The sequence below is a fragment of the Taudactylus pleione genome, unplaced genomic scaffold, assembly GCF_031769625.1.
Source record: "Taudactylus pleione unplaced genomic scaffold, aTauple2 ptg000145l, whole genome shotgun sequence".
Lineage (NCBI taxonomy): Eukaryota > Metazoa > Chordata > Amphibia > Anura > Myobatrachidae > Taudactylus > Taudactylus pleione.
In genome coordinates this window covers 7,622,749-7,635,236 of record NW_028284547.1, presented here as the reverse complement: position 1 = coordinate 7,635,236, position 12,488 = coordinate 7,622,749, and the positions used below count along the sequence as shown (strand labels likewise).

The following is a 12,488-nucleotide window of genomic DNA, read 5'->3' as shown; positions in this document are numbered from 1 at the left end:
ATCTGTGTGCTGGCTGCAGGGAGAGAGACAGCAGCATTCCAGGCAGTACAGGAAGCACCTGCATCATTTGATTTCCCCTCAATACCAGGGGTGCATGCAGCATAGATTCTGCCCCCAATACCAGCGGCACCTGCACCTCCAATTCCCACCCCAATACCAGCAGCACCTGCACCTCCGATACCCACTCTATACTGGGGGTGCATGCACCTCTGATTCCAACCCCAATACCAGCAGCACCGGCACCTTGGTTTTCTCTCCTACACAATACTAGTGGCAACTGCACCTCTGTTCACAGGAGCAGTAGCAGGTGTCAGGACAAGGGGCAGTGTGTCCAAGTGCCCATCTCTAGGCCCCAGCATCTGCAGTAGTGTGGGTAGGGGGGCAGCTTACCTCCAGATCTTCTACACCCTCCCGAATGACATGGAGGATGCGTGGTGCAGAAAAGAGAGCAACTATAAGAGCTGCAGGTAGGTGCTGACCATGGGACCCCCTTAAAGTGCTGACCTGGGACTTAGCTGCAGAACTTCAGGGATCTAGTTGCCGGTGCAGTCATCTATGAGTTTTAAGATCATGGATTGTGACTATTCGGGAGTGAGCAGTTTTGATGAACATTGCACAGTATCACCGTCCTGCTACAGTACATGTGGAACACTCAGTACTGACATATAGAACCCTCCAGGGCAACTTCATAGCAACTTTAAGATTGTCCACCCTGTGCTATAGGATCAGGGGCATCAGTAGTGGGTCCTACAAACGACATACCCTTATCTCCTGATTTATATGCATGAGCTGTGGCCAAGCCTGGCAATACCCCCTGATATTACACTGAGATAAATCCTAAATCATGTTGTTTATATTGGCTACACATATATATATATATATATATATTTACAAAAAATCCTACAGGTCCACACTCACTCCATTTACATGAACATCTGCTGGGGTGATGGTCCAAATCCTTGTAGCCAAGGGATCCGTACAAATACATAAGAGATAGACCAGACTTGAAAGTATCAAAAAAAGTTTATTCCAACTTCAAAAGGGTATTTTTATTCCATCGATGTTTCAATGCATCCATGAATCCTTGTCAAGATGTGAAGCCAAAGCCCCCCTGTGCTTCTAATATACCCCACCCATACAAACATCCCACCCTAATTAAGGTATAAAACCCACCTATAATAAAACAACAGATGCCCAGTCACATAACACAGTGTTAAACAACCACATTCCAGCTCCACTCCACTGCCGTATGCTGTGCCTTGGTTAGAGCACTCACTCAGAAACTTCCAGCAATGAGTATCCCATATATAAATCCAGAAAACCCAGCACTCCATGTAATGTACAGCAAACGCTCTGGTGCACTCCAAGGTTGTAAATTACAGCCACATGTGAGAGGCACTCTGGAGACTTTTCAATAGTAAGTATAAAACATACTTTAATCCTACATATCGGATGTTACCCCGTTGTCAGTGACAAGTAGAATGAGCATACACATAAAACAACATACTTAAATACCCCCCACCAATATCATATATATTAGGGGTAAGCGGGTTCGGATTTCAGAAATTTGAACCCCCCCGAGCCCCCCCGATCCGAGGCCGATCCGAGTCAGGCTCGACTTTTCCCGCCTGACTCGGATCTGAAATCGAGGCAAAACGTCATCATCCCGTCTTCCGGGTCTCGTGGGTTTTGGATCCTATATAAGGTACCTGTGTCTGCACCATTTTCTCACTCGGCTGTGGACAGTGAAGAGGGAGGGTGGGAGTTATGGCTGGCTGGGCTGTGTAGTATAGTGTAGTGTTGTGCTGTGCTGCTCTGTGCTGCTGTGGTCCATAGGGGCTGTGTCCACTCCTGCAAAGTCCATAGGGGCTGGCTGGACTGTGTTGTGCAGTCAGTTGTCCATAGGGGCTGCACCCCTTTAGGACTGTGCTGTGTCCCAGTCCTAAAGGGATGCTGTAGTGTTGTAAATGGGGTGCTCTGTCCATCAGGGGTGCTCCCCCCAAGTGCAAAAAAATAAATGTTTTTTCTGTGTTTGTGAATTGTGTGCACTGTGGCTGCACGTGCATCAACAAAGGAGCAGCGCCAAGCGTGCGCCTGTGTCCCATAAGTAAAGGGCTGGCTGGCTTGTCCGTTAAAGGGTGCTGTAACCCCCAAAGGGCACTCCAAACAAAATAAAAAAATATTTTATGTGTTTGTGAATTGTGTGCACTGTGGCTGCACGTGCATCAACAAAGGAGCAGTGCCAAGCGTGCGCCTGTGTCCCATAAGTAAAGGGCTGGCTGGCTTGTCCTTTAAAGGGTGCTGTAACCCCCAAAGGGCACTCCAAACATAATAAAAAAATATTTTTTTTTGTTTTTGTGAATTGAGTGCGCAGTAGCCGCACGTGCATCAACAAAGTAGTGCCAAGCGTGCACCTGTATCATAGGTAAAGGGCCGGCTGGTTTGACCGTTAAAGGGTGCTGTAACCCCCAAAGTGCACTACAAACAAAATAAAAAAATATTTTCTGTGTTTGTGAATTGTGTGCACGGTGGCTGCATGTGCATCAACAAAAGAGCAGCGCCAAGCGTGCGCCTGTGTCCCATAAGTAAAGGGTCAGCTGGCTTGTCTGTAAAAGGGTGCTGTAACCCTCAAAGGGCACTCCAAACAAAATAAAAAAAATATTTTCTGTGTTTGTGAATTGTGTGCACTGTGGCTGCACGTGCATCAACAAAGGAGCAGCGCCAAGCGTGCACCTGTGTTCCATAAGTAAAGGGCCAGCTGGCTTGTCTATTAAAGGGTGCTGTAACCCCCAAACTACACTCCAAACAAAAAAAAAATATATTTTCTGTGTTTGTGAATTGTGTGCACTGTGGCTGTATGTGCATCAACAAAGGAGCTGCGCCAAGCGTGCGCATCTGTCCCATAAGTAAAAGGCCGGCTGTCTTGTCCATTAAAGGGTGCTGTAAGCCCCAAAGGGCACTCCAAACAAAATAAAATAAAATATTTTTTTGTGTTTGTGAATTGTGTGCGCATTAGCTGCACGTGCATCAACAAAGTAGCGCCAAGCATGCGCCTGTCATAGGTAAAGGGCCGGCTGTCTTGTCCATTAAAGGGTGCTGTAACCCCCAAAGGGCACTCCAAACAAAATAAAAAAATATTTTTTGTGTTTGTGAATTGTGTGCACTGTGGCTGCATGTGCATCAACAAAGGAGCAGCGCCAAGCGTGCGCCTGTGTCCCATAAGTAAAGGGCCGACTGGCTCATTTCTTAAAGGGTGGTGTAACCCACAAAGTGCACTAGTCTCCAACAAAAATAAAAAAATATTTTCTGTGTTTGTGTGCGCCTTAGCCGCACGTATATATCAATATAACATAAATGGAGGACCAAACTTTCTCCAATAAAAATAAAATAGGGAAAGATCAAGAACCACTTCCTCCTAGTGCTGTTGCTGCTGCTGGGAGTTGTTCTTCATCCCAGAGAGGAAGTAGGAACACCACTACTTTTACTAAACAATTGACCCTCCAACAGTCCTTAGCGAGGAGGATGAAGTACGACAGCAGTCATCCTCAAGCAAAACGTATAACTGAGGCATTGACTGCTATGTTGGTGTTAGACGTGTGTCCGGTATCCGCCATTAGTGCAGTGGGATTTAGACAATTGATGGAGGTAGTGTGTCCCTGGTGCCAAATCCTGTCTAGATTCCACTTCACTAGGCAGGCGATACGAGACTGTACATAAACGTTAGAAAAAGTGTCCTCAGTGTCCTGAAAAATGCGGTTGTACCCAATGTCCACTTAACCACGGACATGTGGACAAGTGGAACGGGGCAGACTAAGGACTATATGACTGTGACAGCCCACTGGGTAAATGTAACACCTTACGTAGCAACAACAGCAGTGTCACCAGTAGCAGTATCTCAGAAACGCCAGCTCGTTCCAAGGCAGGCTATGCTGTGTATCACCGGTTTCAGTAAGAGGCACACCGCCGACAACCTCTTAGAGAAACTGAGGGAAATCATCGCCCAGTGGCTTACCCCACTTAGACTCTCCTGAGGATTTGTGATATCTGACAATGCCACCAATATTGTGCGGGCATTACATCTGGGAAAAAATTCCAGCACGTCCCATGTTTTGCTCACACAATAAACTTGGTGGTGCAGAATTTTCTGTAAAGCGACAGGGGCATGCAGGAAATGCTTTGGGTGGCCCGAAAAATTTCTGGCCACTTTTGCCATTCAGCGACTGCATGCGCATGTGTCATAAGTAAAGGGCCGGCTGGCTTATCCTTTAACGGGTGCTGTAACCCCCAAAGTGCACTCCAAACAAAATAAAAAATTCTTTTTTTTCTGTCTTTGTGAAATGTGTGGGTTGTAGCCGCACCTGCATCCTCAAAGCAGCAGCGACAAGCGTGCATCTGTCTGTTAAAGGGTGGTGTAACCCTCAAAGTACGCTCCACAAACAATAAAAAAAATCTTTTTTTTTCTGTCTTTGTGAATTGTGTGGGCTGTAGCCGCACCTGCATCCTCAAAGCAGCAGCGACAAGCATGCGTCTGTCTGTTAAAGGATTACATTGGTGACAGCATCCAAGTAGGCATGTAAGACAGTCCCTACCTGTCCTGCAGGAAAAAGAGGCAATTTGGAGGCCCCTGTACAAATTGGCGCTATTTTACCTGAGTTGCCCCCCCTCCAGTGTGTACTGCGAAAGAGTGTTTAGTGCAGCCGGGAACCTTGTTAGCGAAAGGCATAGGAGGTTGCTTCCACAAAATGTGGAGAAGATGATGTTCATAAAAATGAATTATCAACTCTTCCAGGGAGACCAGCCTCCAGAAGGTACAGAGGGACCTGTGGTTGTGGATTCCAGCGGGGATGAATTAATACTCTGTGAGGATGAGGATGTACACAACACTGAAGAGGGTGAGGAATCGGTGGATGAGGAGGATGAGGACGACATCTTGCCTCCGTAGAGCCAGTTTGCGCAGGGACAGATTAATTGCCAGCTTGTTTTGTGGGGGCCCAAACAAACCAATAATTTCAGCCACAGTCGTGTGGCAGACCCTGGCGCTGAAATGATTTGATTGTTAAATTGTGCATGTCCTGTTTATACAACATAAGGGTGAGTGGGAGGGCCCAAGGACAATTCCATCTTGCACCTCTTTTTTTTCTTTGCATTATGTACTGTTTGGGGCCTAGTTTTTCAAACTGCCATCCTGTCTGCAACTGCAGTGTCACTCCTAGATGGACCACGTGTTTGTGCCGCCCACTCGTTTCGCTTAGCATAGTCATCCAGCTACCTCGGTGCAACCTTTTGGACATAAAAACTCTATTGTGACGTGTGAGATGTTCAGAATAGACTGGAAATGAGTGGAAATTAAGGTTATTGAGGTTAATAATAGCATAGGAGCAGAAAAACCCACAAATTCTGTGATTTTAGCTGTTTTTATGCTTTTTAAAAAAAAAAATACAGATCCAAAACACAAAACCCAGAACCCTAAACACGGAAGGGTGGTTTTGGCAAAACCAATCCAGATCCAAAACCAAAACACAAAACACGAAAAGTGGCCGGTGCACACCCCTAATATATATATATATATATATATATATATATAAATATATATATATATATATATATATATATATAAATATATATATATATATACTGTATATATATAGTCAGAGAAAATCCGCCACTCAGTTATACGTTTACCTTCACCATTTACAGTTGGGTCCGATTATTCACCCAACTGTAAATATTATGTTCCATGTAATCACGTTCCACTGTTTGTAATTTAGATTTTTTGAATTTAATTAAATCAGCTTTATATTTGTCAGCCTGTGAGCTCAATTTATTCAGCCAGTCTCCTGGAATATCTGCTTTAAGTGTATCTTTGTGCAAAGACTCAAATGTTTTAATTTTGTCTCTTACCACGGACAGTTCTCTTGCGGATTCTTCCACAATTAATAGTATCAAGTCAAAAGAGCATTTATTTAAAATGACTGCCCATTTCCTACAAAATTTAGGATTATGTCATCCTATGGTGGGTATGTTCTTTATTCTAAATCCTCTAGGGATCTTTTTGATCCTAAAATAGTCTGATAGTGTCACACCATGCAAATGGTAATCAATTTCTCGTTTTCTCAAACGTAGCCACTGTACAGACAGCTGTTCCTCAGTTTCTTTACCTGCAGTTTCTTGTAAATTATCCTTGAATAGTATTGTATCAGCATCTGACTCCGAAAAACTTAGTATATCTCCAATCGGTAAATCAATATTATGAAATCCACTTACTTCCGTTCCACCCACAGTTGACATTACTTAAAACAAATCTGCTAGCCAAATATAAGCAGAAAGAGTCCCAATATACACAGAGATAATCCAAATAAATCCTGCTGGTGCCCTGATTGATGTCCTTTGACTGATCTGTAGTCCAGGACTGGTATATAGTCAGAGAAAATCCGTCACTCAGGTATAGCTACAACACTGTCAGGTGCCTTTCCCAAGATAAATGTATCCAAAGCAAAAATGGATGGCACTCTGACAATAAATCAACCCAATAAAGACGCTAAAGAGACAGCCCTTGTGGGTGACGTTTTGGAGTCCTACTCCTTTATCAAGACATACTCAAATGACAATACAAACACAAACCTTATATTGCTTCACCCCGTGTTCATGCATCTCTCTGAATTAAGCCCACGTCGGAGACCGGATGACGTCACCAAGTGCGCATAGCACTGACGTCCCAACCATCTCTCCGGGGCGTGATTAAAACATGTTTACCTTCACCATGACAACTAGGTAGATGAACCAAGAGGTAAATAACAGCCTAAAAAAGGACAATATTAAACATAATGCATTACAAATCAAAATATCTTCATGGAGACATAACGGGTCATAATCGGAACAGCAGAGAAAATATTATAATAATACTTCAAAAGTTTGCATGCTGTAGCAATAGATATCACTATTATGGAGGAGCCGAAAGTATTATATACTCTAATATTAATGTAAATTAGAAAAGAATAAGTTAAATAATGGCAACAAAACTCTAGCACAACTATAAAACATCACTGGACTTAAATTAAAGCATAACCAAAGGAATTATAGGAAACAGCTATAGGACATAATTTCAGTAAGTCCGTGTGGATGTACGGTGTTTAAAATATGCATTCATTTTGTCTCAAGTTGTAGCAATTTATGACCCCTGTCTCCTCCTCTGGGACTGGGGGGGACCCAATCGATCATCTTGTATCTGATGGTAGAAAGTCCATGCTTGAAATCCCTAAAGTGCCGAGCTATTGGTAATTCAGAAGTTTTTCCATTGATGGCTGCCCTAATACTGGACCGATGTAAAGTCATCCTTTCTTTTAACTGCCTTGTGGTTTTCCCAATGTACAATAAACCGCATGGGCATCTGATATAATAGATCACAAAGCGGCTAGTGCAGGTTAACGCATACTTTATCTGGAATTTCTTTCCAGTATGGGGATGTACAAACATATCACCCTTCTCTAGGCTACTACAGGTAATGCAGCCCATGCATCTAAAATTGCCAGGTTTACGGGAAAGAAAATGCTCCATTTTGGGCTCACAGTGTGCAGAAATGTCATTGTGCACTATGATATTTTTTATGTTCTTGCCTCATCTAAATTATGGTAATAAAGTCGTATTAGGTAATGCTGGCAGTCTCTCATCACCGGACACAATGGGCAACAATTCTCTAACTTTTTTAGTAATTATTGGACTGATAAAAGAATAGTCTTGGGTCCAAATAACATGGTGATCCACTTTTTTTGTCTGTTTCTGTTTCAATATAGCGTCTCTCGATAATCTCATTACTTTTTCTTTGGCAAGCTTTAAGGTTTTATACTTATATCCCCGTGTTAAGAATTTTTTCAACATTTCATCAATTTGTTTGATAGCATCAAGCCTATCGCTGCAAATACGATAGATTCTTAGGAACTGGGAAAAGGGGACACCTCGCTTCAGCGATGGCAGATGATCACTTCCAGCTTGTAGCAGCGTATTCCTGTCTGCGCTTTTAAAATATATTAATGTTGTAAATCTATTATCATCAATACTTACAGCCACATCCAGATAGTGTACTGAACGGAAACTGTAGTCATAGGTGAATTTTATCGCAGGATCACCTTGATTGACAGTTAACATCATCTGTTTAAAGCTTTCCTCACCCCCGGCCCAGACCAGAAATATGTCATCTACGTAACGACAATAAGTAATTATATTCTTTGCTATGTCAGGATCTGAAAAAAACAAATCTTTCTCAATTTGAAACATAAAACAATTATCAAAGCTTGGGGCTACGCAGGAACCCATTGTGCAGCCAGAGCATTGAATATAAAACTTGTTATCGAAAAGAAAATTATTATGGGATAATGTTAATCCCAGAAGCTGCAGAAAAAACTGTAAATCAGGTCCCTGATATGTCAGATTGTTAGACAATAACCTCCTTACTGCTTCAATCCCCCTATCGTGGGGGATACTGGTATACAGACTTATCACATCGATGGTACATAACAGATGTTGATCTTTCACAGGTGTTAAATTCTGTAGTTTTAAGATAAATGCTGTGGTGTCCTTTAAAAAGGTAGAGTGACTTTGTACCACTGGCTGCAAAAAATAATCCAAATTTTGCGATATTGTATAGTACAGGGAATCATGGGCTGATATTATAGGCCTTCCAGGAGGGGTAAGGGAATTTTTGTGCAATTTTGGAATGGTATATAATAGAGGGTCTTTAGGCCATTCCTGTGTCAGCGCATCTTTAGTTGACCTAGAGATGATCAACTGCTCTAGTGCCTGATTAAGAATGTTATCTAATTCCCTTTTAAAGATGTCTGTCGGATCCTGAGAAAGTAGTTCATACACCTTGGAATCACTTAATTGAGTGTACATTTCATGTTTATAAGCAGCAATGTCCAGAACGACAATCCCCCCGCCTTTGTCAGCGGGACGAATGACCACATCTTTATAATTCCTCAAATCTTTTAAAGCTTTATTTTCATTTGCAGATAGGTTTGGTATGGGCATATTCACAGTTGTTAAATTGTCATTCAGGATTCAATCAGTTCTACTGGTAAAATATTTAATGGCTGCATTTTTGGATGTAGGTTCAAATGTGGAACTGCGTGTAAATGGTAGAGGCTTTTCTAGATTACTAGAAGCTTCACCAAAGTGTTCCTTCAATCTCAGATGACGATTAAGTTTGTACAAATCAACCTTACTATGGAATAAGTTAGGCTTTACAGAAGGCACAAAAGAAAGCCCTTTATTGAGCACTTTAATTTCATCCAAGGTCAAGTTTTTAGAGGATAGATTGAATACTAAATCCTCCATTTGTAAACCTTTCTTGTACATCCGCGCCCACTGGCTGCCCCTCCGGGTATAGGATCTGGCGGGACTTCGTCCTGTCCCCCAGTTGCTACCCCTAAAGGGGGTTTCTGAGTGAGAGTATTCTGTATTCCCTTTGCACATTCTGACTCACTGGAAAATATACCTCCACTGGATGTATCTGTACCTAATCCAAACCTTCTTGGTTGTCTGTATCTCGGTCATCTATCAGGGACCTGGGTCCGATTATTCACCCAACTGTAAATATTATGTTCCATGTAATCACGTTCCACTGTTTGTAATTTAGATTTTTTGAATTTAATTAAATCAGCTTTATATTTGTCAGCCTGTGAGCTCAATTTATTCAGCCAGTCTCCTGGAATATCTGCTTTAAGTGTATCTTTGTGCAAAGACTCAAATGTTTTAATTTTGTCTCTTACCACAGACAGTTCTCTTGCGGATTCTTCCACAATTAATAGTATCAAGTCAAAAGAGCATTTATTTAAAATGACTGCCCATTTCCTACAAAATTTAGGATTATGTCGTCCTATGGTGGGTATGTTCTTTATTCAAAATCCTCTAGGGATCTTTTTGATCCTAAAATAGTCTGATAGTGTCACACCATGCAAATGGTAATCAATTTCTCATTTTCTCAAACATAGCCACTGTACAGACAGCTGTTCCTCAGTTTCTTTACCTGCAGTTTCTTGTAAATTATCCTTGAATAGTATTGAATCAGCATCTGACTCCGAAAAACTTAGTATATCTCCAATCGGTAAATCAATATTATGAAATCCACTTACTTCCGTTCCACCCACAGTTGACATTACTTAAAACAAATCTGCTAGCCAAATATAAGCAGAAAGAGTCCCAATATACACAGAGATAATCCAAATAAATCCTTCTGGTGCCCTGATTGATGTCCTTTGACTGATCTGTAGTCCAGGACTGGTATATAGTCAGAGAAAATCCGGCACTCAGGTATAGCTACAACACTGTCAGGTGCCTTTCCCAAGATAAATGTATCCAAAGCAAAAATGGATGGCACTCTGACAATAAATCAACCCAATAAAGACGCTAAAGAGACAGCCCTTGTGGGCCCTGACCATCCCAACTTCTACTGCATTCAGTCCAGCTGATCCATTTTGCATTCAGTCCAGCTGATCCATACTGTTATGGGATACAGGGAACCAGTGGCTTAGTTGCAGCATGTTACAATATAATGCAGAGTACTGATAATACAGTAGAAGGAAGGTACAGTAATACAGCAACAGGAAGGTTTGAGGGAAAGAATAAGGATAAGGAGTGATAAGAGAGATCAGAGAGGAGACCTGTAGGGTGATACAGGGCAGCACGTAAAGGTTCCCGTAGAAATATCCAGAACACAAATCTCATAGGGCCAATTCAATTAGACGTGAGGTTTGTGAACTGCCATTACAACAGCATGTACTCTCTTTCAGCTGCCCCATGATACCCCCCTCATGGCCCAATATCACCCTGGACTCTTGAATTTCTCTTCCCAGGCCTGAGGGTCTGCAAATAAAAATCCATGAGTCCTGTGTTACTGTGAGTATGGCATATAGCAGTGGTTACTCGTGGAAGAGAGAGTCACATGTAATTGAATAGACCACATAGCAGAAATCCCAGTACTGAGAGGAGCTGCTGGAAATCTTTACTGGAAAAAATGTTCTTTCCTCATCTAGTCCCAGCACCTGTATGAGCAGAGCAGCTGGATATTATAGAGATCAGCTGTATCATCATCACTTGTACCAGCCCCAATGATTTTTCTATCACATTATTATACCTATTTGTCACTTTCCTTACTATATTTTATATTTCACTGATATTTTTTACTTTAGAAAATCTTCCTTTCATGAAAATAAAATAAGTTATATATTAAACCAGTGCACTACGCAAATAAAATTCTCTCTCTAATTAGTTTTATACTATTGTATAATTGGTTATTAATATCACCGTCCAGTGCTCCTATTCCAGCCTGACACCCCTGTATCTATTCCTGTGCAGGCCCAAGGCATGTGCTCTTGCAGAAGGGGGCGTGGCCTAATGCTCACAGAGTAACACTCCCAGTTTTATGACATTATGGGGACATGATTGCAAGTTATACCCCCATTCATATTACAATAAGGTTCTGCCCAGGCAGCCCTCAGCCTCTCTTGGTACAGTGTGGATGACACAAGCATTCGCACATCTATTACCGCTGCTTACTGGTACAATCTAAGGGCGTGATACCAAAATAGCAGAGCAGCTCTACTATTTTGGTGTCACCCTCTCAGATGGTATCACCTTATGCACCCCCCTAGTTATGCCACTGGCACCGATCTATGTCATTATAGTGAAAAAATAATTTTCAAACAAATTTAAATTTCAGAAACTTTTGGGGGTGTCACCATACACAATTTTTATTACATTACACTGGTGCATATGTCACAATCAGAAATTAAAAAATTCCTCATTTGTAAATATATTGAAGTGATACAATTTAAATTACTTAAGAAACACATTATACATTCAGGGCCTTAGAGTGTCTACTCATGTGATTAATGTGTTCTTTTACATCCGAAACAGTTGTGACATTCACAGCATTCATATGGTTTCTCACCTATTTGACTCCTCTGATGTATAATAAGATGTGACTTACAGGAAATTATTTGCTGCATTCAGAACATGTAAATGGTTTCTCTCCTATGTGACTACTCTAATGTATAACAAGCTGTGACTTCTGGGAAAAACACTTGTTGCATTCAGAACATGTAAATGGTTTCTCTCCTGTTTGACTCCAATGATGTGTAACAAGTTGTGACTTTTGGGAAAAACATTGGCTGCATTTAGAACATGTAAATGGCTACTCTCCTGTGTGAATCCTCTGATGTGAGATAAGATCTGATTTATATGTAAAGCTTTTGTCACACTCAGAGCACATATGTGGTTTCTCTTCTGTGAGACTCATCATGTATTAAATGAGAAACAAATTATCTGTAAAAGGTTTCTCTTATCCAGAAAATTAGAATATTTTGGGAATTCTTTAGAGGTGTAAGAAGAAATAGCGTATTTAGTTGACTTTATCAGAGAACGATGGTCCTCATTCCGAGGCGGTCGCTAGAAGCGAGCGCTCGCTCTGAATGAGGGTGGCCACTTGACTTTTC

General features: G+C 41.7%; 2 pseudogenes; one reads left to right on the top strand and one right to left on the bottom strand.

Annotated features, from left to right (window-relative positions):
* LOC148522680 (uncharacterized) overlaps positions 1–12,488 on the bottom strand; it is a 208,860-nt pseudogene that overhangs the window by 11,615 nt on the left and 184,757 nt on the right.
* Positions 1–12,488, top strand: part of LOC148522681 (uncharacterized) — a 240,474-nt pseudogene that overhangs the window by 171,769 nt on the left and 56,217 nt on the right.